Consider the following 6,177-nt stretch of genomic DNA (forward strand, 5'->3'; position numbering starts at 1 on the left):
AAAGTTTTTAATATGTTTTGGATACTTCAGAAAAGCTATGTTTTACAAAATAATTTTTAATCCATAGCTTATCTTTTTACTTATTAAGCCGCTTGAAATGTTAGTTAAAACTAATTTCTCAGTCTTTTTTAAATAAAATTAATGCTTTGGGGGTTTCTTTTTTTTAATTGTACACAAATGGGATACATGTTGTTTATCTGTTTTTTACATGGAATAAAGGCATTCCATTTGTGTAATCATAAATTTACATAGGGTAATGTGTTTGAATCATTCTGTTATTTTTCCCTTCCCCCCCCTTTCCTCTCTTTTCCCTCTATACAGTCCTTCCTTCCTCCATTCTTGCCCCCCTCCCTAACCCTAACTCTAACCCTAACACTAACCCATCCAACTTCCCATTATGTGTCATCATCCACTTATTAGCGAGATCATTCGTCCTTTGGTTTTTTGAGATTGGCTTATCTCACTTAGCATGATATTCTCCAATTTCATCCATTTGCCTGCAAATGCCATAATTTTATCATTCTTTATGGCTGAGTAATATTCCATTGTATATATATACCACAGTTTCTTTATCCACTCATCAATTGAGGGGCATCTAGGTTGGTTCCACAATCTGGCTATTGTGAATTGAGCAGCTATGAACATTGATGTGGCTGTATCTCTGTAGTATGCTGATTTTAAGTCCTTTGGGTATAGGCCAAGGAATGGGATACTGGGGTCAAATGGTGGTTCCATTCCAAGTTTTCTAAGGAATCTCCACACTGCTTTCCAGAGTGGCTGCACTAATCTGCAGTACCACCAGCAAAGTATGAGTGTACCTTTTTCCCCACATCCTTGTCAACACATGTTGTTGCTTGTGTTCTTGATAATCGCCATTCTTATTGGGGTGAGATGGAATCTTAGTGTAGTTTTGATTTGCATTTCTCTTATTACTAAAAATGGTGAATATTTTTTCATATGTTTGTTGATTGCTTGTAGATCTTCTTCTGTGAAGTGTCCGTTCATTTCCTTAGCCCATTTGTTGATTGGGTTTGCATTCTTGGTGTAGAGTTTTTTGAGTTGTTTATATATTCTGGAAATTAGTGCTCTATCTGAAGTACGATTGGCAAAGATTTTCTCCCACTATGTAGGCTCTTTATTCGCATTGCTGATAGTTTCCTTTGCTGAGAGAAAGCTATTTAGTTTGAGTCTATCCCAGTTACTGATTCTTGCTTTTATTTCTTGTGCTATGGGAGTCCTATTAAGGAAATCTGATCCTAAGCCGAAGTGTTGAAGATCTGGACCTACTTTTTCTTCTATAATCTGCAGGGTCTCTGGTCTGATTCCAAGGTCCTTAATCCATTTTGAGTTGAGTTTTGTGCAGGGTGAGAGATATGGGTTTAGTTTCATTCTGTTGCATATGGATTTCCAATTCTCACAGCACCATTTGTTGAAGAGGCTATCTTTTCTCCATTGCATATATTTGCCCCCTTTGTCTAGTATGAGAAAATTGTATTTATTTGGGTTTGTGTCCATGTCCTCTATTCTGTACCATTGATCTACCTGTCTATTTTAGTACCAAAACCATGCCATTTTTGTTACTATTGCTTTGTAGTAGACTTGAAGATCTGGTATTGTGATACCCTCTGCTTCGCTCTTTCTGCTAAGGATTGCTTTAGCTATTCTGGGTTTCTTATTCTTCCAGATGAATTTCATGATTGCTTCCTCTATTTCTGTAAGGTACATCATTGGGATTTTAACTGAAATTGCATTGAATTTGTATAGCACTTTAGGTAGTATGGCCATTTTGACAATATTAATTCTTCCTATCCAAGAACATGGAAGATCTTTCCATCTTCTAAGGTGTTCTTTAATTTCTTTCTTTAGTGTTGTATAGTTCTCATTGTAGAGGTCTTTCACCTCTTTTGTGAGATTGATTCCCAAGTATTTTATTTTTTTCGAGGCTATGGTGAATGGGGTAGTTTTTCTAATTTCTCTTTCTGAAGATTCATCACTTATGTATAAAAATGCGTTGGATTTATGGGCATTGATCTTGTAACCTGCTACTTTACTGAAATCACTTATGAGTTCTAAGAGTTTTCTGGTGGAATTTCCAGGTTCCTCTAAATATATAATCATGTCATCAGCGAACAGGGATAGTTTGAGTTCTTCTTTTCCTATTCGTATTCCTTTAATTTCCTTGGTCTGTCTAATTGCTCTGGCTAGAGTCTCAAGAACGATATTGAATAGGAGTGGTGAAAGAGGGCATCCCTGCCTTGTTCCAGTTTTTAGGGGGAATGCTTTCAGTTTTGCACCATTTAGAATGATATTAGCCATGGGCTTAGCATAGATGACCTTTACAATGTTAAGGAATGTTCCCACTACCCCTATTTTTTCTAGTGTTTTGAGCATGAAGGGGTGCTGTATTTTATCGAATGCTTTTTCTGCATCTATTGAAATAATCATGTGATTCTTGACTTTAAGTCTATTGATATGGTGAATTACATTTATTGATTTCCTGATGTTGAACCAACCTTTCATCCCTGGGATAAAACCCACTTGATCATGGTGCACTATCTTTTTAATATGTTTTTGGATGCGATTGCTAAAAATTTGTTGAGAATTTTTGTGTCAAAGTTCATTAAGGATATTGGTCTGAAATTTTCTTTCCTCAATGTGTCTCTGTCTGGTTTAGGTATCAGGGTAATATTGGCTTCATAGAATGAGTTTGGAGGGTTCCCTCCTCTTCTATTTCATGGAACACTTTGAGAAATATTGGAATGAGCTCTTCTTTAAAGGTTTTGTATAACACGGATGAGAACCCATCTGGTCCTGGACTTTTCTTTGTTGGTAGGCTTTTGATGACTTCTTCTATTTCAGTACTTGAAATTGGTCTATTTAAGTTGTGTATGTCTTCCTTGTTCAGTTAGGCAATTCATATGTCTCTAGAAACCTGTTGATGTCTTCGAAATTTTCTATTTTGTTGGAGTATAGGTTTTCAAAATAGCTTCCAGTTATGTTTTGTATTTCAGTCATGTCTGTTGCGATATTTCCTTGTTCATTCCGAATTTAGTGATTTGGGTTTTCTCTCGTCTTCTCTTAAAATGAGCAGACACTTCATAGAAGAAGATGTACAAGCAATCAATAGATATATGGAAAAATGTTCAACATCTCTAGTAATAAGAGAAATGCAAATCAAAACTACCCTAAGATTCCATCTCACCCCAATTAGAATGGCGATTATCAAGAACACAAGCAACAATAGGTGTTGGAGAGGATGTGGGGAAAAAGGTACACTCATACATTGCTGGTGGGGTTGCAAATTAGTGCAGCCACTCTGGAAAGCAGTGTGGAGATTCCTCAGAAAGCTTGGAATGGAACCACCATTTGATGCAGCTATCCCACTCCTTGGCCTATACCCAAAGGACTTAAAATCAGTATACTACAGAGATACAGCCACATTAATGTTCATAGCTGCTCAATTCACTATAGCCAGATTGTGGAACCAACCTAGATGCTCTTCAGTTGATGAATGGATAAAGAAACTGTGGCATATATATACAATGGAATATTACTCCACCATGAAGAATGATAAAATTATGGCATTTGCAGACAAATGGATGAAATTGGAGGATATCATGCTAAGTGAGATAAGCCAATCTCAAAAAACTAAAGGACGAATGGATCTCGCTGATAAGCGGATGAGGACATATAAGGGGGGGTATGAGGGGTTAGCTTTACGGTTAGGGTTAGGTTTAGGGTTAGGGATAAGGAGGGTGGTAAGAATGGAGGAAGGAAGGACTGTATAGAGGGAAAAGAGGGGTGGGAGGGGTGGGGGGAAGGGAAAAAATAACAGAATGAATCAAACAATATTGCCCTATGTAAAATTATGATTTTTAATTAAAATAAATAAATAAATAAAAAGAACTACCACCTGGCCTGGGCAGCCCTCCTCTGCAATGTTCCCAGTTGTCCTGACCTACCACCTAGGCTGGGGAGCCTGACCCTGTGAGGGACTCCCTCACTGAGTGACCCTCCTCTGCTACATTCCCTGGGGACGGGTACTATAGCCTGGGCCTCAGACCCTCACTCTCCGTCAAAGCCTCTAGCTGTGCAGCCCTCCTCTGCAATGCTCCCAGTTGACTGGGATCACGGCTCCAGCAGGGAAGTTTCACCGGGCCACTCTATTCCATGAAGTTCCCTGCATTCCAGGACTACTGCCCCATCCAGGGAGCCTGCCCAGTGGGAGAGACTCACCCAGTGGCTCTGAGTTGGTACCAAGTCTCTCAATACCTTCTCTTCTTGACTCCTGGGTCCTGTCAAATGTCCTCTAGTCTCCTATAGGTGTCTCAGGAAGGGAGCTGCCCTTCCAATGATGATGGTCATGCCCTCAGTAATAATTCAAAATGCCTGCATCAGCCTATAAAGAAGCTGGGGAGCCCCAGCGAGGGTGCGCTGAGTCAGCACAGAGGCAATTGCAGTGTCCCTCAGTAGTAGGGGGGGCAGGCAGGCAGGCTCAACAATGGCGCCCAACCTCGGTGTGGGGGTCAGGAGGGCTGGCTCACCCTCTGGCTAGCAACCTGATGCAGGCAACTTACTCACCAGCCAGCTTCCTCCAGGACTGCGACCAACCAGTGATGGCACCCGACCTTGGTGCAGGGATCAGGCGGGGTCGCTCAGTGATGGCATCCGACTTCAGCCTGGTGGTTGGGCCGGTTGGCTGCCCACTGGCTAGCTCTGTGATGCAGACGGTCTGACTCAGCTGCCAGCTCACTCAGCGACTGCAACCGACCCCTCTGCTTTGTATTTTGACAAGTACTCTGATCTTTTCAACTAGGAGACAAAGGGAGGGAGGAAGTGCTGGCAGCACTAGGCGTCTTCATCAAGAGTAAAGTGAGTGTTGAGGTGATGGAGGAGGTCAACCAGTAAGGTGTGGTTGGTGGGGGAAATATTCACCTAGGCAGGTAGAAACATTCCCATGGGGCTTTGCAAATAAGTGATTTAAAACATTTATGTTGCATAGTGAATGAGTGAGCTGATATACCCCCTCCTAGGACATTTCCTTACAGCAAACCATGGATCCAGAAGCTGGAACCAACAAGACAGTAGTCACTGAGTTCATTATACTGGGCCTAGTGGAAACAGAAAAGCCAGTACATGCATTTTTGCTCTTCTTCTTTGCCTACCTGGTCACAGTTGGGGGCAATCTCAGCATCCTGATAGCCATTTTGGTGGAACCCAAACTCCACACCCCATGTATTCTTCCTGGGGAACCTATCAGTGCTGGATGTTGGGTGCATCACTGTCACTGTTCCCACAATGTTGGTTTGTTTTGTGTCCACCAAGCATACTCAGTTCCGTACGGAGCCTACCTCATACAGCTCTGCTTCTCTATCTGCTGGTTGGGGTGGACTGCTTCCTCTTGACAGCCCTGGCCTATCACTGATTTCTGGCCATTGGCCAGCCTCACCTACAGCACTTAAATGAGCCAGGCAGTCCAGAGGACACTGATGGCTGCATCCTGCATTTGTGCATTCACTAATGCACTGACCCATACTGTGTCCTTAACTACCCTCAACTTTTGTGGACCCAAGTGAATCACTTCTACTGTGACCTCTCCCAGCTCTCCTAGCTCTGCTGCTCCAGCACTCAACTCAACGAGCTGCTGATTTGTGGTTTCATAATTGCAGCTACCCCTGTCGTTCTCATTGTCATCCCTACATCCATGTGGTGGCTGCAGTTCTGCAAATCCACTCTGCTGATGGCAAGAAGAAGGCCTTCTCCATGTGCATCTTCTATCTCACTGTTTTTGCTATATTCTGTGGTTCTGGTGTATTTAACTATGTGTGACTAGGTTCAGCCAAACATTCAGATAAGGATGAAGCTGTTGGAGTTTTTAATATTGTCATCAACCCCATGCTGGACCAAATAATCTACTGCCTCAGGAACCCTGATGTGCAGGGTGCTCTGAGGTATTTGTAGAAAGGCAGTCACTGATATGAGAAGTGACAGGATTCCTCATTTCCTGCCTTTACTGGACAGGGAAATTTCCCATAAAGGCAGAAATCCATAAAAGTGTTTTCCTATCTCCCAATGCCTGAAGGTTAGTGGTATGTGTTTGCCCTACAAGGAGACCCTACATAATTCATTCATTTATCCATTCAGTAAGTACTTGTTGAATTACTTCTGTCATTCAGT

The 6,177-nt window shown here is 41.9% G+C and overlaps 1 pseudogene across 1 annotated transcript; it reads left to right on the forward strand.

The window, feature by feature from the left end:
- The first annotated feature begins 5,054 nt into the window (after nucleotides 1-5,054).
- Nucleotides 5,055-5,961, forward strand: LOC306655735 (olfactory receptor 3A2-like; annotated as a pseudogene). The gene has a single exon. The product of its transcript is annotated as an olfactory receptor 3A2-like (transcript).
- The last annotated feature ends 216 nt before the right edge of the window (nucleotides 5,962-6,177 follow it).

The sequence above is a fragment of the Sciurus vulgaris genome (genome assembly GCF_902686455.1).
Source record: "Sciurus vulgaris genome assembly, chromosome: 3".
In the NCBI taxonomy this organism is placed as follows: Eukaryota; Metazoa; Chordata; class Mammalia; order Rodentia; family Sciuridae; genus Sciurus; species Sciurus vulgaris.